The sequence below is a fragment of the Solanum stenotomum genome, chromosome 3 (genome assembly GCF_019186545.1).
Source record: "Solanum stenotomum isolate F172 chromosome 3, ASM1918654v1, whole genome shotgun sequence".
In the NCBI taxonomy this organism is placed as follows: Eukaryota; Viridiplantae; Streptophyta; class Magnoliopsida; order Solanales; family Solanaceae; genus Solanum; species Solanum stenotomum.
The window spans coordinates 20,424,092-20,451,516 of NC_064284.1; the positions used below are offsets into that span (position 1 = coordinate 20,424,092).

Consider the following 27,425-nt stretch of genomic DNA (forward strand, 5'->3'; position numbering starts at 1 on the left):
CTCTTGTTCTTAGGTGCAGGTGCACTAGAAGATGATAGAGCAGGTCTCTTCTGTTTCTATTGGAAAGTCGATCGGTTTGCATTACTCTTCTGCTGCCCGGATTCATTCCCCATCTTGGCCTCTTGTTCTTGAACTCCTCTCTATCCCTCAGCTTCTTTTCTTCTACATGCTGCACATAGACCATCAACCTCGAGATGTTTATGTCCCCAATCAGCATTGATGCTCGGCCCTCCTTGCTTGACAGGCGACCCAAACCAGCAACAAACAAACTCATCCTACCCCTCATGTCTGCAACCATTTTAGGAGCATAACGAGACAGTTGAGTGAACTTCAACCCATACTCATGCACACTCAAAGAATCCTACTTTAGTGTGAGAAACTCACATACCTTAGCCTCTTTCAGTTCTCAAGGAAAGAGATGCCCCAAGAAAGCCTCTTCAAAATAGGCCCAGCTCACAGGTGGTGCATCCTCAGCTCTACCCATTTTCCACTGATCAAACCAGGTCCTAGCAACATTCTTCATCTGATATGCAGCTAGCTCAACTCTCACAGTATCAACAACATGCATCACATCGAACACCTTTTTCAGTTCTTCAATGAAATTCTCTAGGTCCTCTGCAGTGCTCGAACCGGTGAAACTTGGGGGATTCATCCTCAAGAACTCATGAATCCTTGAAGTTTCGGCCTCTTCTTGCTGAGCCCCTCTCTTCTGCCCAACCTGATTGGTCACAACCTGGCTAAGCATCATTATAGCCTCTCTAAACTCAGCATTAGAGACCTTTCCTTGCGGTTGCACTTCAGATGCATTAGGTAACTCTTGCTCTTCAATATTGCTCCTAGGTGGACAACTTCTAACTGCTCTTCGTGGAGGCATGGTTATCTAAAAACACGTGCAAGCACGAATTAGAGATAAACTCTAATGCACAAAAAGAGTGTGAAAGAAGTGAGATAGTTCCTAAATGTTACAGCCTCTTAATTATAGATGTGGCGTGCTTCACACCGATAATAAGGACCCTACAGACACGGCTTCATAGGCTCCTTAGGAAACTTGAACTCTGGGATCTGATACCAAGTTTGTCACGCCCCGAGCCTACACACCCTGGGAGGGACTGGCACTCGAAGACCATTGTCGGCCCCAAGCGAACCCTTGGCCTGGCTTACTTAACTCAGCGGAAGACAAAATTCATATCTATAATGATAAATGAACTTAACTGAACTAAAATAAAATAACTGAGAATGTTTTAAAGATTAAACATTTAACTTGGCCAAAAGTGGCAACCCAAGTCTTAACAATAAGAAATGATAATGAAAAGACTCAAAGGACTAACATCTAACTGTCTATGAAGCCTCTAATAACAACTGAGATGGATGTTAGGACAGACCCCACAATATCCTAAAAAAAAACTAAACTAGAAAACAATAAAAAGAGTCCTCTGGAATGCAAAGAGGCTCATCGATTGACAACTATCACATAAGAGCTATAGTGATGATACATCGATTTACCTCACGCTGCCAGAGCATCCTATACCCGGCCAAAGGTATAGAACTTGAACTGCCTAATGGATCTACTAGTCTAATCTGAAAAAGATTCATCCAAAAAGTATGAACCTCTTCTACCCATGATGGCTACATGGTTCTATGGGGGTTGTGGGTTCTTTGAACGCTCCCCCAATTCGGTGCTCAATACTACTCCCAAAAATTTACTGGCTCTTATGTTTTTAAAACATATTTCTTCTGTGATTTGAGATTAGTGCTCAAAAACATAGCTCAAAGTCTATCTTGGAAATCAAAGTTTCCCCTCTTGCTTTATTTAGAAAGCGATTACTTTTTTCTGAAAACTAGCCCGAAGGATCTTTGGAAATCTCAGTTTCCGATCTTATTTAAATGTGAAAACATTTTAAATCTCTTTGGAAATACTTAGTCCCCATATACTTTTGAAGAAATGAACTTCAACTTTACTCCTTACTGAACTCAAAACTTAAGTCTTAAAACAAAGTTAAAACGTTTGCAAAAGACTTTTAGAAAACTCTAAGAACTTCTCTTGACTTGCCTCTTACTTCTCTTGACTTTGATCTAAACTTTCCTTGAATTGAATTATGGATTCAAGGTCCATGATCTCATGTTTATGGGTGATTTCATGATGTTCAGATGTACTTTAGAGCGTTGGAATCGACTAGGAAACATAGGTACATCACTTAGGAATAAGTACGAGAAAGTGGGGAAAGAATAGGGAGAACTGGCGTCCCTGGCGCTCTGAGTGGCGCGGGGTGCCAGCCCTCAACATTCAGAGAGCATGTTGGGGCGCTCTGGCTGGCGCGTCGCCCCAGATCTCCACATTCAGGAACTGCTTTGGGGCGCCCTGGGTGGTGCGATGCCCCATCCCCTCCCCAAGTGTTTGACGACTTTTCTTTTCCGTTTTTCATCTCTAAACCCTCTAAACTCTAATGGTTCTTTCCCCAAACACTTAAAATCATTAGTACTCTCAACTTACAACAGATCTAACTCAAAAATCCACCCAGAAAAATGAAGCAAATCAACAAGAAACCTCAACAACACAACCAATCAAGAACTTCACTTTTTAACATGTAAACAACTTTGTCAAATCTCTCTTTGAGATCTGTCCATACTTGTTGAGCATTACTAGCATAGACAATTCCACTAAGAAGCTCTCAACTAACAGAGATCATGATCCATGAGAGAACAATGGCATTACATTTTTCCCACAAAGCATGTAGAGAAGCAGGAAACTTATCCTTTGAGCTAGTACCATCAACAAAACCTATTTTTCCTTTTCCTAGAAAACCTATCTTCATTGATCTACTCCACAGAGAATAATTCTCAGATCCAGTAAGTTGTAAAGAGACAAGAGAGCTACTTGGAGTGTCACATGCTTGCAGGTGCAGCAGATGATGAGAATCACTTGTAAACTCTCTTCCTACAGCTGTAGGAATGGTAGAATCAGAGTTTGACATTTCACCGATCGCCATTGATGACTACACAGCAGCGTAAACAATATAGATTCAACTACTTCTCAAACAATGCAACTCCTTTTGAGAAAGTTGTCACTGTAAGTAGAGAATCGAAAAAAATGCAGAGATAATCAGTAAATCATCGATGGCTCTGATACCATGATGAGACTCAACAATGGTGAAACAAGGTTATGGAATCACTGATGAACTAGAGAGAAAACTGTAACTTTTATTCATGAAAAGTGAATGTATATGTACACAATATTGGCACTATGCTATTTATAGTGTGTCTACTCATAACCTTCTAATCTAGTTAATCTAACTCAACCAGAGTTAACTTTAACTAACATTGTAACAAACTCTATAACTAACTTTCCAGTTTCACTATTCATAATAACTGACTTCTAGCTTCAACTTGTTTATAACAATCTTCCCATATGTTGGAGTCACGCCCTATTGCGTAAACATTCACAAACAACTTCGAGTTCTTTGGGATGGTGGAATTCATAATCTTACACGTCTCAGGAGCACGACGAGGAATCAAGAAGGGAGTAGGCGGATGGATTCTCAATGTCTTCTTGACAATAGCAGCCAAATATAAAAGTTCACTGATGTTTGACTCTGTGATTATATCATTTTCCCTGATTTTACTTGTAAGCTCAGCCTAAAGTTTGTGCATAGCACCCTTGTTCCTCAGCAACTCTGTCATTGTCCATTTAATTGTTGAGGTTGTGGTGTCAGAACCCACACCCATTAATTCCTGAAATTCAAGAACAAGATTGTGTCATGTCAGCCTCAATTAGTTTTGCCTAAAAAATTCACATCTATTTGAANAAAGATAATGCATCTTCCCATATGTTGGAGTCACGCCCTATTGCGTAAACATTCACAAACAACTTCGAGTTCTTTGGGATGGTGGAATTCATAATCTTACACGTCTCAGGAGCATGACGAGGAATCAAGAAGGGAGTAGATGGATGGATTCTCAATGTCTCCTTGACAATAGCAGCCAAATATGGAAGTTCACTGATGTTTGACTCTGTGATTATATCATTTTCCCTGAATTTACTTGTAAGCTCAGCCTAAAGTTTGTGCATAGCACCCTTGTTCCTCAGCAACTCTGTCATTGCCCATTCAATTGTTGAGGTTGTGGTGTCAGAACCCACACCCACACCCATTAATTCCTGAAATTCAAGAACAACATTGTGTCATGTCAGCCTCAATTAGTTTTACCTAAAAAATTCACATCTATTTGAAACCAGGGCTGATATAAGAGGATCTTGAGTCTTGAGGATTTCATTCTAATGTGACTGAAATTAATCTTTCTTTATATAAAACGATCTCACAATCATTGGGGTACTATTCAATAGGATAACTTTAAAACCTTTGAAATCATTCAAGGATTTTCATATAATATTTACTGTCTAGCTAAACATAATAATAATTTATTATCGTATTGAAGTTTTTCATATATTGTCAGACTGAAAGAAATTTCATTGCACCCACCTTAGCAGAACGCATCTCCATACAATAATGTCAGGACTTTTGTGAAAAATCTTTATACCCCAAGAAACAAGTTGTACTTAATATTTTTACTATTTTACTTGTCGCACAATAAATCATTTATTTTGTACTCCCACTGACATTATATCTTGGATATAGACTATAGAAAAAATACTCATATTACATAGGAACAATGAGTAGAGACTTTTCTTTCTATAAAGTAACACCAAACTTGTCTTCTATATCTAACTGCATTGGATCCTCACCATTAGGAAGTGACCACTCAAAGTAATGGATCAAACTAGTTAAAATCAAGTGAATTTCTTTCTTAGAAAGAGCTAAGCCATGGAATATTCTTATCCCTGCACCAAATGGTATGAGCCCAAAATCTTGACTCCTAAAGTTCACATTAGAGTCAAGAAATCGCTCAGGCCTGAAAGGCAATGCATCTTCCCAAGTGTTGGAGTCACACCCTATTGCCCAAGCGTTCACAAACAATTTCGAGTTCTTTGGGATGGTGTAGTCCATAATCTTACACGTCTAAGGTGCACGACGAGGAATCAAGAAGGGAGTAGGTGAATGGATTCTCAATGTCTCCTTTATACAAGCAGCCAAATATGGAAGTTCAGTGATGTTTGATTCTGTGATAATATCATTTTCCCCGAATTTACTTGTAAGCTCGGCTTGAAGTTTGTGCATAACTCCCTTGTTCCTTAGCAACTCTGTCATTGCCCATTCAGTTGTTGTGATAGTATAGTGTCAAACACTTTTTTCTCCCTCAAAGCAGTCTGTGACTCAACCGCTTTGGGTGAGAACAAATGTGTTCGACAAAATTCCCGCAAGAACTTCCAGTGATTGCTCAAATCACTTGAAAAGACAATTGAGTGTTGATCAATAAGAGAGAGTTCATATGGAACAACATCGGGCGGAGACCAGGCTGAGAGAAAACGATCTTGAGTCTTAAGGATTCCAGTTGCGGAATGAGGGGATGAAGCTACCACAACAATGACATAACATACCAAATAAAAACATGCAAGTATGCTGAGAAAGTTGTCTATTGCCATACCCATATTGTAACGACATGTTTCCGTCGTTATAGAAAAGCCAATGGGGGAAAATTTGGGGACGAAATACTTTTTTGTAGTATTTGGATTTTTCCAACCTTGTCCAGATTTGGATAAAATCGTAGTCGTTGAGGTGTAGGGAAATATGGTAACAATCGGGTGAAGTAATTATGATTTTGACTACATGAGTAGTTAGATAACTCGTTAAGAAATTCGTATGACTTTACAAATTTAATACGGGCAAATAGAACTCCTAGAATCGATCTTAGCGTAAAGAGTATTTACTGAGCGCCGTGGGTTAGAGGTGTGTTGTGAAATGAGAATTTTGAAATTCTTGAAATAACTCTCTGTCTCGAGAATGCCGCTGTGGCGGGATGGTGGCCGTTGTGGCGGGCCCGACGCGTATTAAAGTCGTTAATAAACTCCTAAACGACCTCATTATGCACTTTTCGACTTTTAGAGCAAAGGAATGAACCCCAGTCGACCCCTACTCACTTTTCACCATTCGTGAGGCTAAAGGTAAGATTTTCACTCCCCGAATCCATTTTTCGATCCGTAGAACGTAATAGAATGGGTGAATATCGATGGGGGAAGGTTTTGTTATAGATTCTATAGTGGAAACAACTCTAATTTGGATAATTGGGATCATGNNTTGACTTTTAGAGCTAAGGAATGAACCCCAGTCGACCCCTACTCGCTTTTCACCATTCTTGAGGCTAAAGGTAAGATTTTCACTCTCCGAATCCATTTTTCGATCCGTAGAACGTAATAGAATGGGTGAATATCGATGGGGGAAGGTTTTGTTAAAGATTCTATAGTGGAAACAACTCTAATTTGGATAATTGGGATCATGGGTTTGATCTAGGGTTCATAGAATTGTTAGTAATCCGGGTAGTTAATGATTGTTTATTGATTTTCGTATTATATTAATTGTTTGTAGACCAAAACAAGCGGAACAAATCCGAAAAGGGAAGGATCAAGTTTCTTAGGGTTTCATGCTTGTTTCGAGGTAGGTAATGGTTGTGATTCTATGATTGTGTGATGTATGCTTGTTCTTGCTTCATTATGATACTTATATATGTATGAATGTTACAACGTTGATCACACTTGTTGTAAATGAGATAGAGAATTGATGAATGCCATGAAATCATGACTTAAATGTATGATCTTGATGATATACTTGTGATTGTGATTGTGATTGTGATTGTGGTGTGTGTATGGGATCGGTTGCCACATTCCGACATAACTAACTTGGATCAGTTGCCACGTTCTGGCATAACTATGGGATCGGTTGTCACGTTCCGATATAAATATGGGATCGATTGCCACGTTCCCGCATGCTAACGTTTGGGTTTGGGTTCCATGAGAGGACCAATGATTTGACATAAAATGTGAAGTTGTCAGTTGTTCGTAAATGTTGATAATGTTGTATATATTGATATATATGCGTGTGATTATAATGTTGTTTGACTTGTTTATGTTGCACTAGTAGAATAGTCGCGTGATCCTACCAGTACACTGTGGTTGTGTACTGATTCTGCACTTACTTTTATTTTTGTTGAGTACAGGGATCTTCAAGCGGCTATTGACAGACCTCACTTAGAAGATCAGTGATCGTCGCTTCGAATTCAAGGGTGAGCCAACTCTTCCGGGCTACCATGGGATTCTCTTTCGTCTATGTCCACCATTTCCGGACTTAAATATTTGTTTTAGCTAGTTGATTAGTTCATTAGTTGGGGTTGTATCCCTTTATTGTTTAGACTTGGTTCATTGTTAGAATGTTTTGGTACATTGACTTTCAAGTTCTAGGTTATTCTTCCGCATTGTTAGTTATTATTGTTAGACTTTTGTTAGAGTTTATGGGAACTCTATTTTTATTTCCTTAGTGTTGATTTAAATGCCTTAGTTTTTAGATTATTTACTTGGTTTGGGTTGTAGTAGTGGTTCTCCCACCGGAGTGTTAGTGTGGGTGTCAATCACAACTGTTTGGGTCGTGACATATATAAGTACTATAAAGTCATTAACACTTACCTGTTATTGTATTGTTAGTTTAAATACGATATTTGCTTTAATTGTTATTTAAATTCTATTGTATTGTATCGTTTAAATTTATTGTTAGATAACGACGAAAAGATTTCATTTTATGTAACGACTGATTTGGTGTGACCGTGTTGTTAGCTCTATTCAGTATCCTACTTTTTTTTGTAGGTTATCATTCAAATTATGGATATGTGACATTATGTAATGATAGAGAACGATACAATCTATCCAAACAATGTATTCATTAAAACAATACAATACGATACATTATGAAACAATGTGTAATAATCCTCCAAACAAAGTGTAAGAGAGCAAAATGACGAGAGTTTTAGCGTAAAAAAAAGAATATTTATAGTCCAAAATAAATGAGTTTTAAAAAAAAATATTATTCATCACTATTTTTTTTACTAGAATTACCCTTTATTAAAAAAGAAAAAAGTTTTCGAGTATTTAAATTCCAAATAATTATCTATATCTTCTAGAAGAGTCAAAAAGAATACATTGATTAATTATTATTTAATTAATATCTTGTCACGTTTTTAATAATTTATTTATTGCTAATGTTGAACTAGAGAATATTACTCCCTGTGTCCCAAACTTCCAATTTATGTAATATTTTTTATTTTTTGAGAGTTAAATAATTTAAGTTTGATCAGAAATTTACATATGAAATTTTTAATTTTTTTGCATATATTTTTAAACTACGTAAAAAATATTATAAGTAACGAAAATTAATAATTTAAAATATTTAAAAAATTTATAAAAAAACTTACGATCAAATATAAACTTATTTAAATTCGAAAAGTAACTCACAGAATAAGACAGAGGGAGTATACAAATAATTCAAGTTGACTTACATGTCCATCTAAATATAGTTGACTTTTCTTCCTAAAAACTCCCTTAGTTAATTTTTATTTGTCACTTTTTCTTAAATAAATTTTTATTTACTTGTTACTTTTTGATATATATTAAAAAAATAATTTCTTTTTATATTTTACCTTTAATAATAAATATTATTCTCTAAATTATTTTTTAAAATTTAATACTAAATATCAATTAATAGAGATAATATAGTAAAATACTTATATCAATAATTATATTTCTTAAACAGTATGTCAAATCAAATACTCCCTCCGTCCCTTTTTAGTTGTCCACTTTAGAAATGGCACACAGATTAAGGCAACAATGATTAGCACAGTGAAGTTACAATTTTACCCTTATGACAACTTTTCACTTCAAAATTACAACCACTTATTTGAATTAAAGTGAAATAAATTGGAGGGAAACAACATACACTTTTACAATTTTCAAGAAGTGTAAATAAGGGTATAATAGGAAAAAATTTGTTGTCCTTTCTTGATTTGTCAAAATGGACAACTAAATAGGGACAACCAAAAAAGGAAATATGGACAAGTAAATAGGGACGGAGGGAGTAATGACAAGTAAAAATGAAAGAGATGAAGTATAACTTCAAGAAAATCCTGGCATGAGATCTTCTTACACTGCTTAATCATGCAGAATTAAAGGCCCATAATATTAATTCCATATTAACATTTCTATAATTGTTACTCCCCTCTGTTCATATTAGTTAATCATCTTATTAAAATAATTACTTAATAGAAATATTAATTAATTTCCTTACTAAATAAAAAAAACATTAATTAAAATTTACTTATATTATCTTCGCAGTTAAGTATTTTGTTTAACCCCAAATATACGATCTCCTTTATTCTTTGAAGAAAAGAAAGCTAAGAACTGTTAATGTGAACAGGTCAAACTCACGTTTAACATTATTTTTCTCATTTTCAATAGATTGCTCATATAAAAAAAGAATATATTGCCCCCATTTCATAAGGAATAAGTATCGTTGACCATAGTTATTTTTCGTTTTTCATTCGGTGTTTGAAATTTATATTAGAGTTTTGATCAAATTTAGTACGTGCATTGCCGGATTCATTTAAAGTGGCGCTTTCAACCAAATTTTCTTTACATCTAGGGTTCGAAGTCAATACTTTTGACTAAAAATGGAACAGTCTCACCATTATACATGTAACAAACCAAATACAGGGAGAAAATATCTCAAATGGTCACTCAACTTTTGATAGTTTACTTAGAAAGTCACTCAACTTTCGGTAGTTCACTTAGAAAGTCACTCAACTTTATTTTATAACTCAAAAGTCATTCAACTATTGATATTTCACTTAGAAAGTCACTCAACTATTGATATTTTTCTTAGAAAGTCACCCAATTAATTTAAATAATTTTTTATTTAAATTTTGTTGAATCTATTTTTTATTTTAAACTATTTTTTAAGAGATAAAAAGATATCCATTTTAATTATCTTATCAACCAGTTCCAATTATTTAGTCATAATGTTTTTGAAAAACATACGGTAGTAGTTGACGGAAAAAAACTTTAACGTTCTAGCAAATGTGTTACTATAATTAATGCTGCTAAAAATGATCCCAAAATAGAGAAGATGTTGGAATCGAGAAGTAATTAGGAAAAAGATCCAGTCAAGTATTATTCCCTCAAGTAATGTTCAATGGCCTCTTAGATCAATGCCATGTGGATCATAAAATAATTTATGGTAGAAATTCATTTCAAATTTTACACTTAACAGAAGAGTCAAAAATGGTAACAGTAAAACTAACGGTACCCATTAAAATTATTCTGATTTCTTTTCGCTTAATGTTTTCTTCATTTTAAGTGCAGAAGCAAAATGCACCAGATGCTTATAAAAAAAACACTACTCAGTATTATTTTTCTAATTCAACTCCCAAAATATGATATATATTTTGTCAATTAAAATGAATGAACATGAAAATAACAATTTATCCATCATACACAAGATTAATAAATATAGGCATGCTCGAGAGCATATTGCTAATGTGACAAAAGTAGATCATATTTCTTATACTTGTATGCAGTTTGTAGAATTGGAAAGTTTAATTCCTTATGATTAGGTTCATCTTAATTAGATGATTTATTTTTTTTAAAAAAATATTTTATCGTTGAGTTTAAATTTATTTGCATTTTACCGACAAATCTTTTCAAGAGTCAATGATCACAAATATTTTAATGGATATCGTTAGCTTTACTTTTACTATTTTTGACTTTTTTGTTGAGTGTAAAATTTGAAATGAATTGCAACCATCATTTATTTTATGATCCACATGGCATTGAATAATGATCTAAGCAATTGAACATTACTTGAGGGTGTTTTATTTAAAAAAATATTTAGACTGTTTTAAGAGTCGCCACTTAATTTTTAAGAAAAATCAAGAAAACTATTGTTTTCAAAAGACTAAAACAGAAATCTAGTGAAAACTTTAAAAAGGGTTCGAGGTTCTTATTCATTCTAGGAAGGTTTCAAAAGCACCTAGAATGTCCACTAATGTGATTATCCGACAATTAATTATTTGGCTAAAATAATTTAACTTATTTTGAATTGCAAAAGTGAACTACTTCATAGTTGAAACCTATTTTAATAGAAAAATAATGAAATACTATCTAAGTGAAGTATATCATAAACTTATTTATTTTTTTTTTAAGTCAAGTGAAAGATGAGTAATTTAGTTAAGTAATTAATTCAAAATGAGTGTCTTCCGAGGATTTGAATATTTTCGACCTTAAGACTAACGACAAATATTAACAAATAAATAAACATAATAAAAATAAATAGGAAAGAGACTTGGGCCCAAATCCGATTTTTCTGTTCACCTGGGCCAGTATCTGGGCCCTTTTCGTTTTGGGCCTTAGGCCCATTCAAGTTGCACCTGTCCTAAACTAAAATAAAATAATTATCCTGTCTTTGGGGCCTAAGGCCCAATTTTTCACCTGTCCTAAAATTCAAGTAGAATAATAACAAAATTAAATAACAAGAGCTTATGCCCAAAACAAAATACAATTAAAATATAAATAAACGGTCAAAAGTGGGCTTTTGGCCCAGTCTTTCGATTCCCGACTTCTTGCNAAACTATTATTGATTAATTATCTGCTTAAATATCTCTTTCACTCCAAATCAACCACTATCTCTTAATTCTCCCCTCCCATGCTTATCACTCAATTATGTCTCCTCCTTTCTGATTCAAGAATTTCACCTTACAATTTCATTTCAACAATAGTTAATCTACTCTCTTCTTCTCAAGATATCATCACCACAAATTCTCCTGAACCCAAATATCATTTTGTATTGTTCATTTATCACGAGTTCCAATCACAGTAACTGCTACAGAGAAAACTTTCAATTCATAGTGGATCTTGATTGTTTGTCTCCGAAAGAAATGGATCTTAGTTTTGATTATGTTATGCCACGGTGCAAAAGGATCGAAGGAAATATTGTAGAGAGTTTTTGTTTGCTGGTGTTCTTCTAAGACTTTCTTTGGTTACTGTGATATGAATGTGGTAGTACCAATATTACTTTGATATAGCCCTTGAAACATGTGTATCCAATAAGTAGTAATCTTAATTAAGATCCGAGTTGTATTTTTAGTAATGGGGTATCTGAACATGTATATGTATCCACTATTTATTAAATTTCGGATACATGATTTTTAACAACACTATGATATTAATAATACGACAGATACTCTACAGTCGTGATTTGTTCATAGATTCATGTGTTTCAACTACATTTCATATTTAGATACACATAATTAAATGTATATGCTTATTATGTATTCAAGATACATGTTTTTGGATATAACGTATGAAATTTAGATACACATAATTAGATGTATATGCTTCTTCTTTTTGTATATTTCATATTTAGATACACATAATTAGATGTATATGTTTACTATGTATTTGAGATACATGTTTTTGGATATAACATATGCAATTGATACTTGATACATCAAATTCATACTAGATACATATAAAAGATACATGAAATTAATATATATATATATATATATATATATACACACATAAAATTAATAACAAATACATGAAATTAATGCTAGATACTTCTATGATACATATGAATGTACTTGTATGACACNACGTATAACAAATACATGAAATTAATGCTAGATACTTCTATGATACATATGAATGCACTTGTATGGCACTCATGTATCTAAATGTTTAGTTTGTTGGATACATCATGTATTGATAATAGATACATCAAATTAATGAATTTATTATTTTAAGAGTAATAATTTGAAATTAATCAAATTACATTACCAAGATATACATGTTTTTATCTTATATTAATAATATTAATGAATTTACTATTTCATAGAATAATAAAATGAAATTAATTATCTATGTATTTTGAAAATCCTCAATTACTCCTCTAATTAAGGAAATAAGTTACAACCAATTAATTTAAATAAATAAATTTTGTATCTCAATTTTAAAATTCGACAGATACATGTATCTCATGGATTCAGACTCATGTATCCTAATCATAAAATATGATAGATGAAGTAATATTTGAAACTATTGGGAATCTTAATAATTAAGACCTAAACTAGTGGGATTTATGTGATTTGCCCAATAAAATAATTATCCTGCCTTTGGGGCCTAAGGCCCAATTTTTCACCTGTCCTAAAATTCTAGTAGAATAATAACAATATTAATTAACAAGAGCTTATGCCCAAAACAACAAAATACAATTAAAATATAAATAAACGGTCAAAAGTGGGCTTTTGGCCCAGTCTTTCGATTCCCGACTTCTTGCACATCCTTTCCGCTTTCGGGACCTGTTCGTCGATTTTAGTGGCTGGCTGACTCGAATGAAGGAGTTTGAGTCTTTACGATTCTCTCGAAATGCAAGAGGAAGAAGGAGTCCATGAGGACCCAGAGACAGATTTCATGCAAAGCGATAAACAAATAACAAAATTAGCATTTTTGGGGAGGAAACAAAATGATGAAAAATAATAACAATAATAAATAAATAAATAAATAAAATAACTCTAGTCAATCATTGTTAACAACACAACAATCATACGATAACTTAAAGGAAAATTAATGAAGACTTATTATTATATTTTTATTTTATTCTTTTATTTCATTTTTTTTTTTTATAGTTTTTTTATTTCATTTTTTTTTTCATAAGTGACGAGTAGTGATCAAGTGTCAAGTTTTGGAGCCAAGGTCATACGAGATGTAAACTAATAAGCATTTAATAAAGACTATTACCTATCACAAGATTAAAATGGATACTGGGCGGGTTCAAAAACAGAGGAGAAAACAAATTTTACTAAAAAAAAATAAAATACAAAAAATGAACTAAATGTGTAAACCACATTATACATGCTCTTCAAAATAGTGGAAAGGAACAAGGAATCAAGGTCAACATTTAATTTGTGTTGACACAATACTGCCTCCAAAAATTACTATAAGGTATGGCATCAAAGTTAATTCAAGATTAAAGGAGTATACAATAAATTGAAATCTAAATAAATAAGATAAACAGTGGAACCAAATATAATGCCAATAAGACACATAGATATATCAAAATGATGGTTCCTAATAAAGTACTTTGTGCTGAAACAATGTTAAATAAGGATGCATATTAATACTATATGATTCATGATACTACACTTGAAGAGTATGGTTCTATGTTGGAGAATCATCCGACCACCGAACTAGGAAATGGCACACGGACTTTACAAAATAAAACACCTTAAGGAACGAAGAGAATAAACAGTAGACAATCACTTGAAAAGAACAACTAGAAACAAAACACATTGCAATTTGAAAAAAAAAGGAAGACGAAAAACCTACACTTCAAAGCAGACTCAACAATCATTTGAGTGAAAAAATTCAAAATGAAATGCGACGAATACAAGACACAAGCTCAAAATCTCGACGTATTGTTTCTTTCATTCAACTAGGGGTGGAGGAAATATGGCGTTGATCATTAAACAATAATGTTGGCTCATGAGAACACACTAAGACTAACATACAACATTTTGAACTTAAACACCATGATGCTATGCAAGCCAAAAATAAGAACCGTAGCAGACAATGACCAGCTTCCCAACATACACATACATATTCAAGTCGCCTTCCGGACTAAACACAAAAGAGAACAAATAGCCCTTGACTTTTTATTAATAGCCAAAAGCAAACAATTATACTGAACAGAACAAAACAAGTAGACACGAGAGAGGACGGAACCGAATAAAAATAAAAATAACTTGAATAGACATAACATAAAAAAGAACTATNTCAATTAATAGAGATAATATAGTAAAATATTTATATCAATAATTATATTTCTTAATCAGTATGTCAAATCAAATAATGACAAGTAAAAATGAAAGAGATGAAGTATAACTTCAAGAAAATCCTGGCATGAGATCTTCTTACACTGCTTAATCATGCAGAATTAAAGGCCCATAATATTAATTCCATATTAACATTTCTATAATTGTTACTCCCCTCTGTTCATATTAGTTAATCATTTTATTAAAATAATTACTTAATAGAAATATTAATTAATTTCCTTACTAAATAAAAAAAACATTAATTAAAATTTACTTATATTATCTTCGCAGTTAAGTATTTTGTTTAACCCCAAATATACGATCTCCTTGATTCTTTGAAGAAAAGAAAGCTAAGAACTGTTAATGTGAACAGGTCAAACTCACGTTTAACATTATTTTTCTCATTTTCAATAGATTGCTCATATAAAAAAAGAATATATTGCCCCCATTTCATAAGGAATAAGTATCGTTGACCATAGTTATTTTTCGTTTTTCATTCGGTGTTTGAAATTTATATTAGAGTTTTGATCAAATTTAGTACGTGCATTGCCGGATTCATTTAAAGTGGCGCTTTCAACCAAATTTTCTTTACATCTAGGGTTCGAAGTCAATACTTTTGACTAAAAATGGAACAGTCTCACCATTATACATGTAACAAACCAAATACAGGGAGAAAATATCTCAAATGGTCACTCAACTTTTGATAGTTTACTTAGAAAGTCACTCAACTTTCGATAGTTCACTTAGAAAGTCACTCAACTTTATTTTATAACTCAAAAGTTATTCAACTATTGATATTTCACTTAGAAAGTCACTCAACTATTGATATTTTTCTTAGAAAATCACCCAATTAATTTAAATAATTTTTTATTTAAATTTTGTTGAATCTATTTTTTATTTTAAACTATTTTTTAAGAGGTAAAAAGATATCCATTCTAATTATCTTATCAACCCGTTCCAATTATTTAGTCATAATGTTTTTGAAAAACATACGGTAGTAGTTGACGGAAAAAAACTTTAACGTTCTAGCAAATGTGTTACTATAATTAATGCTGCTAAAAATGATCCCAAAATAGAGAAGATGTTGGAATCGAGAAGTAATTAGGAAAAAGATCCAGTCAAGTATTATTCCCTCAAGTAATGTTCAATGGCCTCTTAGATCAATGCCATGTGGATCATAAAATAATTTATGGTAGAGATTCATTTCAAATCTTACACTTAACAGAAGAGTCAAAAATGGTAACAGTAAAGCTAACGGTACCCATTAAAATTATTCTGATTTCATTTCGCTTAATGTTTTCTTCATTTTAAGTGCAGAAGCAAAATGCACCAGATGCTTATAAAAAAACACTACTCAGTATTATTTTTCTAATTCTACTCCCAAAATATGATACATATTTTGTCAATTAAAATGAATGAACATGAAAATAACAATTTATCCATCATACACAAGATTAATAAATATAGGCATGCTCGAGAGCATATTGCTAATGTGACAAAAGTAGATCATATTTCTTATACTTGTATGCAGTTTGTAGAATTGGAAAGTTTAATTCCTTATGATTAGGTTCATCTTAATTAGATGATTTATTTTTTTTAAAAAAATATTTTATCGTTGAGTTTAAATTTATTTGCATTTTACCGACAAATCTTTTCAAGAGTCAATGATCACAAATATTTTAATGGATATCGTTAGTTTTACTTTTACTATTTTTGACTTTTTTGTTAAGTGTAAAATTTGAAATGAATTGCAACCATCATTTATTTTATGATCCACATGGCATTGAATAATGATCTAAGCAATTGAACATTTCTTGAGGGTGTTTTATTTAAAAAAAATATTTAGACTGTTTTAAGAGTCGCCACTTAATTTTTAAGAAAAATCAAGAAAACTATTGTTTTCAAAAGACTAAAACAGAAATCTAGTGAAAACTTTAAAAAGGGTTCGAGGTTCTTATTAACATTCTAGGAAGGTTTCAAAAGCACCTAGAATGTCCACTAATGTGATTATCCGATAATTAATTATTTGGCTAAAATAATTTAACTTATCTTGAATTGCAAAAGTGAACTACTTCATAGTTGAAACCTATTTTAATAGAAAAATAATGAAATACTATCTAAGTGAAGTATATCATAAACTTATTTATTTTTTTTTTAAGTCAAGTGAAAGATGAGTAATTTAGTTAAGTAATTAATTCAAAATGAGTGTCTTCCGAGGATTTGAATATTTTCGACCTTAAGACTAACGACAAATATTAACAAATAAATAAACATAATAAAAATAAATAGGAAAGAGACTTGGGCCCAAATCCGGTTTTTTTGTTCACCTGGGCCGGTATCTGGGCCCTTTTCGTTTTGGGCCTTAGGCCCATTCAAGTTGCACCTGTCCTAAACTAAAATAAAATAATTATCCTGTCTTTGGGGCCTAAGGCCCAATTTTTCACCTGTCCTAAAATTCAAGTAGAATAATAACAAAATTAAATAACAAGAGCTTATGCCCAAAACAAAATACAATTAAAATATAAATAAACGGTCAAAAGTGGGCTTTTGGCCCAGTCTTTCGATTCCCGACTTCTTGCACATCCTTTCCGCTTTCGGGACCTGTTCGTCGATTTTAGTGGCTGGCTGACTCGAATGAAGGAGTTTGAGTCTTTATGACTCTCTCGAAATGCAAGAGGAGGAAGGAGTCCATGAGGACCCAGAGACAGATTTCATGCAAAGCGATAAACAAATAACAAAATTAGCATTTTTGGGGAGGAAACAAAATGATGAAAAATAATAACAATAATAAATAAATAAAATAACTCTAGTCAATCGTTGTGTTGTTAACAGCACAACAATCATACGATAACTTAAGGGAAAATTAATGAAGACTTATTATTATATTTTTATTTTATTCTTTTATTTCATTTTTATTTTTTTATAGTTTTTTTATTTAATTTTTTTTTTTCATAAGTGACGAGTAGTGATCAAGTGTCAAGTTTTGGAGCCTAGGTCATACGAGATGTAAACTAATAAGCATTTAATAAAGACTATTACCTATCACAAGATTAAAATGGATACTGGGCGGGTTCAAAAACAGAGGAGAAAACAAATTTTACTAAAAGAAAAAAAAAATACAAAAAATGAACTAAATGTGTAAACCACATTATGCATGCTCTTCAAAATAGTGGAAAGGAACAAGGAATCAAGGTCAACATTTAATTTGTGTTGACACAATACTGCCTCCAAAAATTACTCTAAGGTATGGCATCAAAGTTAATTCAAGATTAAAGGAGTATGCAATAAATTGGAATCTAAATAAATAATACAAACAGTGGAACCAAATATAATTCCAATAAGACACATAGATATATCAAAATGATGGTTCCTAATAAAGTACTTTGTGCTGAAATAATGTTAAATAAGGATGCATATTAATACTATATGACTCATGATACTACACTTGAAGAGTATGGTTCTATGTTGGAGAATCATCCGACCACCGAACAAGGAAATGGCACACGGACTTTACAAAATAAAACACCTTAAGGAACGAAGAGAATAAACAGTAGGCAACCACTTGAAAAGAACAGCTAGAAACAAAACACATTGCAATTTGAAAAAAAAAAGGAAGACAAAAAACCTACACTTCAAAGCAGACTCAACAATCATTTGAGTGAAGAAATTCAAAACGAAATGCGACGAATACAAGACACAAGCTCAAAATCTCGACGTATTGTTTCCTTCATTCAACTAGGGGTGGAGGAAATATGACGTTGATCATTAAACAATAATGTTGGCTCATGAGAACACACTAAGACTAATATACAACATTTTGAACTTAAACACCATGATGCTATGCAAGCCAACAATAAGAACCATAGCAGACAATGACCAGCTTCCCAACATACACATACATATTCAAGTCGCCTTCCGGACTAAACACAAAAGAGAACAAATAGCCCCCGACTTTTATTAATAGCCAAAAGCAAACAATTATACTGAACAGAACAAAACAAGTAGACACGAGAGAGGAAGGAACCGAATAAAAATAAAAATAACTTGAATAGACATAACATAAAAAAGAACTATACTACTGATTTGGAATTAACCATAAGCCGAAACCAAATAATAACATATGGACAGCTTCACGTAGTCAAAAATCGACAACACGTTACGGTAAAATGCTTGAATTGAAAGATGAGTATTACCTTTAAAAGTGCAGCGAACTGAGCAAAACGAGCTAGCTATGAAGATAATTTCACCACCGAAACGAGCAAGGAAACCACACTATAGTCGCACTAATCTCTCTTCGATTTCGAATGTGTTTTGTTTGTATTCTTACTGTTTTTTCGCTCAAGTAGCTCTGTGTATTTTATTTTTTTTCTCTCAAAATTTTCCAACCCTTTAAATAGAGAAGAAGAGACATATATATATGAGAAATTCCAGGGCTCACGTTTTGAATGAAGAACGGATAGGAACAGGGAGCAGCTGGGATGAAATTTTCTCCAAAATTCCAGAAAAATCGGACAAGGCAGCAGACTGGAACGAGTTGATGAGGGCAGACGCTTGCTTTTCCATGGATTCTGCCAAATTGCTGCTGCTACTTTGACATTTTTGACTGCTGAAGAAAAAGGAGAACGTGGGCGGGGTCATTTGGTTACTGCTATACGTATGCATGAATGTTTGGAATTGTATGTATTGTATGTTAGGAATTAAAAGGGAAAAAGGGGTGGAGTCAGTTTAGTGTATGTTGTTGTATTATTATAATATATTGTTGGGTCGGTTGGTACATGTATGTATTGTATTGTTTTGGATATGTTTGGATCATTGTATTGTTGTATTAAAGGGTTGCTATTAATTGTAAAAAAAATGAGTGGGGTCAGTTGAAAGGGGGGTTAGAAAAACTTAGCCAATTAGATTTAGCTAAGATAGATTCGGCTAGTAATTAAACAAGATAAATTGATATTAATTAATTAACGAGCTTCTTAATCTTAACAAAATAAAATAATTAACTTAATTATAAACTAATTAATTTAACAATATAAACAACTAAATAACCAAATATTCAAATGAAGCTAAAATCCTTTTGAGACAATTTTAGAACATTCATAAAATATACTAATTAGACACATATTAATATGATGAAAAAATACATCTTATAATATTGATCAAAATTTATATAATTTGACTTTTGAAAAACGAGAGCTGAAAAGTAAAAAAGGAACTGAGATAGTACTTTTTTTTGTTTTTCTCTCGATATCTGGAGCATACATTGAAACCCAACTAAATTCGAATCAACTCATAATTAGGTGTACTTTTTGTACTAACTACTTAATTTGTCCCTAATAACTTATCAATTTTTGAATTGGCACACTTAATAAGAAAATAATTAATGACATAGTGAATTTATTATTTTACCCCTATTAATTATGAAGTGGATGAAAAGTTCTACATTTTTCAAAATAATTAGTCATTTAATTGAGGATATAATAGGTAAAAAGAATTTATTATTTCTTGATTTGTTAAAATGGACAAGTAATTCGGGACAGAGGGAGTACTAACTAGGTGTATGCACACCTATTATCAACGTTAATTAATCATTCTGTGATGCACTACAAGAAATTAGGTTTATACTAAATTGTATAAATAGGCAAGGAAGACAATTAAAATAAGTGATGTTTGAATTGACTTATTTTTTGTGGCTTTTAGTTTTTTATTTATTTTTTTCTTTTTAAAGTGTTTGAATAACTTAAAAAGTACTTTTAATTTCTTTTTTAATATTGAAAAAGTATCCAAAAAGGTGAAAAGTCAAAAACTGAATGTTACTTATAATTTTTAGCCTTTTAACTTGTAATAAGTCACTTAAAAAAAAATTAATCAAACACATAAAGAAAGTTTGCTAAAAGTGAACCTCCTTTTGTTTCATTTATTTGACAGTTACATAAAAATTTGACTTTTTTTACTAAAAAATTGATTTTTTTACTTATTTAGTTTAACATATAATTGTTTCTTCTTCTTATACTATTCTTATTAAATAACTATATAAAATATTAGTGATTAAATCTAGATTTCATAAATAAAATTAATAAATTTAATTTAAATTTAATAAATCTATTTTATATATTTTCTTTATAAGAAGAATGTTAAGTCAATTATTAAAAGGAGGGAGTACTTACTCAAGATTAAATATGAAGGACTTGAAGATTTTTTACCGACTCCTACTTCCTAATACTTACTCCTATTTAGGTGTAATTTTTGTACTAACTACTCCCTCTTTCCATTTTTAATTGTAATGTTGCGCTTTTCGAAAGTCAAATTGACTAATTTTTAAAGTGAAATTAGATTACATTAATTTGATATTTTAAACAAAAAATTAAGATATTCAAAAATTATACGAAAAGTATTATAAATTGCAACTTTTTGCATATCAATATGATGAAAAAATACATAGTAAAATATTAGTCAAAGTTTTGATCGTTTGACTTTAAAAAAGAAAAACATGACAATTAAAAATGGACTAAAGGAGTAGTATATATATGCATACTTATTATCAACCTTAATTTATTATTTACTCATGAGATGTACTAATTATTAGATTTATACCATTTTTTTGTAAATAGACAAGGAAGATAGGAGCAATAATTAGAATAAAAGGCAAATAAAGAAAGTTTGCCAAAAAGTGAGCCTCTTTTTTCACTCTCTCTCATTTCCCAAAAATAATATATGACTAATAACAACATAATATTAATGGAAAAAACAACTAAGGGTCGGTTTGACAATAAGTATATTTGGAAAGAAATGGAAAAAAAAAATGAGACTTAGCATTTGGTCATATAATTTATCATTACTTGGTAAAATATTTGGCAAACATTCCAACTTTTCAAGTTGTAGAAAAAACTAGAATTTGGGTCGAATACTTCTATTTGGGATTTTTAGAAATTTAAAATTATCCCAAACTTTTATATTTTATAAAAGGAAAAAAATTTAAATATGTCATTGAACTTTTAGAAAAGGCTTATTTATGTCATCCGTTGAAAGTTTGACTCATCCATACCATTTTTTAATTCCGATTTTGCAAAACGGAGTTTTTGGATCAAATGTACTCCTTTTGTTTTATCTTCCTTAAAACACCAAGAACACATAAGAACATTAACAATTCTCAAATTTGAAACTTCTTTAATTCTTCACAAAATCACCTCAAATTTCAAGAGTAGTTTCCCTCCGAGCTAGATATCAAAACTCAATATCTTTTGAGTTTGAATTCAACCTAACTCAACAAGATTCACATGAAATTTCTTCAAAGTTTCAAAACTTAACATTCTTTAATGGTAGAATTTTCTCCACAACTTCAAATTATTGAAATTTTGACCATAGGCTCAACAAACACTAGGGAACAAAGATCTAATGTCAAAAACAACTACAAAATACGAATCAAAGCAATTTTTTACAATTTTTGGGACTGATTTTCATTTTTTTGGAATTTTTTAATACGGGTGAATTCTATAAACTCTACAAATGATTTAGAATTTTGGATTTTTAAAAAAGAAATTAATGATGTACCCGAAATTTGAGATGATTTCGTGAAGAATTGAAGATATTGAAAATTTCGAAGTTGTTTATGTTTTTCATGTGTTCTTGAGGAAGAAGAAGCAAAAAGAATATATTTGAAAGTGTTAAAAGTTGTGTAAAAAAAGGTTTTGCATAATCGAAGTTAAAAAAATGACATGAATGAATCTTTTCTTAAATGGTAATGGCATAGATGAACCAAACTTTTAACGGATGACATAAATGAGTCTTTTCTAAAAGTTTAATGACATATTTGAGTCTTTTCTCTTAATAAAAAGGGGAAACTATATAAATGGACCATAAAATCTAAAATAACTACAAGTTCATACCCAAACCCAATGTAATTCCTCAAATAGCCATTCTCTCATAAATAATTATAGCACAAACCCCCATATTAATGTTGATAATTTTTGCTTAACTGATACTAAATAAGTATCATATGTTGTATTGGTATCATTAAGGCTGATAATTTTCGCTTAACTGATATTATATCAATATCATATACTAGGTATCATTAAGACTGATAATTTCGCTTAACTTAATACTAAATCAGTATATATATATATTGTAATGGTATCATTACGGTTTCTTGTTCAGAAATTACTAATTAGTCAATGATACTACAAGTGTATATGTATATTGTTGTGGTATCATTAATGTTTCTTATTAAGAAATTACTCATTAGTCAATGTTACTATAAGAGTATATACATAAATATCTTATGGTATATATATACTCTTATAGTTAGGGGTGTACAAGTCAAAACATAAAGTCAAACCGAACCAACGAACCAAATCAAATCGAAAAAAATTGATTTGTGGTTTGGTTTGGCGGTTGAAAAAAAACCGATCACTCTTGGTTTGATTTGGTATTAAAAGAAAAAAAGTCAAACCGAAACCAAACCGTATTATTTATAATTTTATTTTATTTATAGATAAATAATATTATTTATAATCTACTTTGTTAATATATTTTTAGTTAGTTTATAGTTTTCAATGTTTATATATTTTATTTCAAATTTGGGCTTGGAAAATTTTATATATACATATATAATTTTATTTTATTTATAGATAAAAAATATTATTTATAATCTACTTTGTTAATATATTTTTAGTTAGTTTGTAGTTTTCAATGTTTATATATTTTACGGAAAAGGGCCAAAAATACCCATGACTATTCGAAAAGGTTTAAAAATACCCCTCATCCACCTATTGGGCTAAAAATACTACTCAATCAACATTTTTGGTCCACTATTATCCTTTAAACTAACAACCTTATATTTTTTAATTATTATTATTATTAATTATTACATGGCGTTTTTCTATTGGATAAAGTTTAATTTCAACCCACCAAACTTTCTCCTACCCTACCCGACCCATATTGGCATACCTTGACCCAAACCGAAATACAAGATCCATTAAAAATTTTAAAAATTGAATCATCTTTTTTCCCCCTAAACCTAATATCCTATTTTTCTTCTTCCCTTTTTCTTATGAAGCAATTTCAAGATCAATTTCACCCAAAATAACCATAAGTTATTGTAATTATAAGGCACATAAGCACTATAATCATAAGTTATTTTCTTGAAAGGCTAATTACATCGCATTTTTGCGGGCATTTCGCCTTAAATTAAGACCCCTATTATTCCATATTAGAAATTAAATTAATCAATATAGTACCAATCTTTACATAAATGGACAGTAATAGTACAACGTAGCTATAATTGAAGATTTTAAAACACACCAACATACATACACATTTATACAACTACTTGTAAATGAGTGGCGTTGAGGATCAAAAGCAGCAAAATCAAATGGATCTTGAAATTGCTTAATAAGAAAAGGGGAAGAAGAAAAATAGGATATTAGGTTTAGAGGGAGAAGAGATGATTCAATATTTTTTATTTTTAAATGGATCTTGTATTTGGGTTTGGGTCAAGGGATGTCAATATGGGTCGGGTGGGGTAGGAGAAAGTTTGGTGGGTTGGAATTAAACTTTATTCAATAGAAATATGCCACGTAATAATTAATAATAATAATAATTAAAAAATATAAGGTTGTTAGTTTAAAGGATAATAGTGGACCAAAAAGGTTGACTGAGGGGTATTTTTAGTCTAATAGGTGGATGAAGGATATTTTTAAACCTTTTCGAATAGTACAAGGGTATTTTTGGCCCTTTTTCGTATATTTTATTTCAAATTTGGGCTTGTAAAATTTGTAAATATTTTATTTTGTATAGTTACAATTATATTGTTATAGTTTTTCAAATTCAAAGTTAACAATTTACTTTGAAAATATTTTGTTTTGTATTCAGTTTGCATGTAGCCTTTAATCTTATTAATTTAACATAATGAGCGTTGATATTTCAAAAAAAATATTTTGTACTCAAGTGAATTTTACCGTCTTTTCGAAAAATTTATATTCATTTAATATTTTTTTAAGTTTAGCTTATCACACAGGTAAGTGAAAATATATTTGATCTCTTTTTCAAACACCATATAGTTGTAAAAATCGAAAGAACCAACTAAATCCGAAACCAAAAAAACCGACTTTATGTGGTTTGATTTGATTTTTAGATTTCATAAACTGATATAATTGGTTTAGGTTTTTTTAATGAAAAACAAAATCAAACCGACCTATGTACACCCCTACTTATAGTATTGTAGACAGTGAAGTTTTATTGATAAATCCATATTAAATTTGGATTAAATCTTAAATTCGTGATACGTTGACCAAGTCAAATTACTAGTTAACAAAGTCGGATTAATATTTAAGCCAAATCATATGACTTAAATCAAGTCCAAATTACATTTGGGTCAGCCCATTAAGTTGACAAGATGAGCACAACTCATGTTCTTCAAGCCCACATGCCAAAATTGCTCGGACCAAAATACGCTTAAAACCCTAACTCAAGTCTATATAAAGAGGTCTTTGTAAGACCAGAAAGAGACACAGAGATATACATATAGAATCCTTACTCTTCAGCGATGATCTGCAAGTATTCCACATACAAAGAAGTATATTCGCTCCAAGTGTTGAGCCGCAAGTATTCCATCAAATCAAGAACATCCGTGAAGAGAAGAATCAAGGGATTACATATATTTTCTTAAATATTTTATAAAGATTGTAACCTTCACATAAATTCAAATACAAATACTATTGTTTGCTTTCTATTTTCCTTTCCTCTTTACTGTATTTCAGGATTGAAACTTTAGACACATACAAGTATCATTGACTAATAAGTAATTTCTCAACAAGAAACCTTAATGATACCAATACAGTATATATATACTGATTTAGTATCAATTATATAAGAGTATATGTATATTGTTGTGGTATCATTAAGGTTTCTTGTTCAGAAATTACTCATTAGTCAATGATACTATAAGAGTATATATAAATATTTTATGGTATATACAAACACTTATACTATCATTGACTGATAAGTAATTTCTGAATAAGAAACCTTAATGATACCAATACAGTATATGATACTGATTTAACATCAGTTAAGCGAAATTATCAGTCTTAATGATACCAATACAATATATGATACTGGTTCAGTTAAGCGAAATTATCAGTTTTAATGATACCAATACATTATTTGATACTAATTTAATATCAGTTAAGTGAAATTAGTTGATAGGTATATAGTGTAATTAGTTAGTGGGTATGAATGTAAAGGGATATATATTTGTAATTATTTTGATTTTATGTGGTATTTGCTTAGTTTCCCCTTTTTAAAATACTTATCATTTCTAGTTTTGGACTAAATTTCATTCCTAGTTTGTTGTACAAAATTTATATCATTATATACATATTTTATACAAATTTTGCCCAAGCTTGCTCTCCAAAGTCATTTCCAATTACAACTTACAAGTAGTAATAGTAGTTTTCTATATACAAATTAATGATATTTTCCTTTTGTTTTCTTCCTCTCTTTTTTTAAATTCATATTAATTATGTTCGTTGTCACGGCTATTAACGGAACATTTGCATTATAAAATGAAATACAAACTTATGAATATTTTAAAATAATTTTTAGAACTTATGAATATAATTAATATTTTCTTAAAAAGTCAAATATTTTCCCAATATCTAAGCTAAACACTTGGTGAAACTTTACTCAAAAATAATTTGTCAAAAATATTTAAAAATTTATAATCAAACGCGAGCTAACAGTTGTAACGAGATCACTTTGACCAAATAAGAGTACTTAAAGTAGGTTTTAACTAAAGGCAAATTAGACAAAAATGTCCATTATATTTATTCTTTTATACAGAAAATAGTTTTAATAGCAAATGGTCATTCGACACTTTTATGGAGTACAAAATTTGGCCAATTTTCTTCTTCTTTCTTTTTTTAAATAAATAGAATAATTCACAATCTGTCCAACTCAAGAAAACCAAAAAAGGAAAGGGAAAACTAAAGTAGAACTGATCTTCTTCTTGCTTGAGATTCACCTGCCATGGAGGACGAAGAAGCAACGTATTCCTTTTAGAGAAATTGATTCATATATGGCTGAGTTTGGATCGTTTCCACTCAGTACACTCTAAATGACATGGAAGCGACTCCCATTGAATAACACTCTTCAACACAGCTTGAGCAACGCAGGTACGAATCGATCAACTTCTTAACTCGCAATTAAGCAGATATCTGATCCTTGAACTCCATTTCTAAGATTTACCCTTTCTTGCAGATTGAGCCAGAAATTAACTAATACCACTGCATAGGCCAGGTAAATCCTATCCATTATGTTTTCTTGTCTCTGTGCTTTTCCTTAAGCTACTGTTGGTGTTTCCTTATTGTGCATTAGAATTCTTATCATAATTTCTGTTTTTTGTATTTTTCTGATTCTCAAGTTTGCAGCCCCTGCTTACTAGAGCTTTCACCTCATTTGGTAGTTCCTGAAAAGTTGAGAATGTAACACTTTGTGTACCTGCAAAATAGAAAACATGGTTAGCTAAAAAATCCGCAACCTTGTTGCCTTCTCTGAAAATGTGATCAACCACAATCTCTCTTTCCTTCATTAAGTGCCTTATTTTTCTGATACACTTCATGGGCCTCTCATTCCCC

General features: G+C 31.1%; 1 pseudogene; it reads right to left on the reverse strand.

The window, feature by feature from the left end:
* Positions 1-4,652: 4,652 nt before the first annotated feature.
* On the reverse strand, positions 4,653-5,216 carry LOC125858760 (probable (S)-N-methylcoclaurine 3'-hydroxylase isozyme 2; annotated as a pseudogene).
* Positions 5,217-27,425: the final 22,209 nt, after the last annotated feature.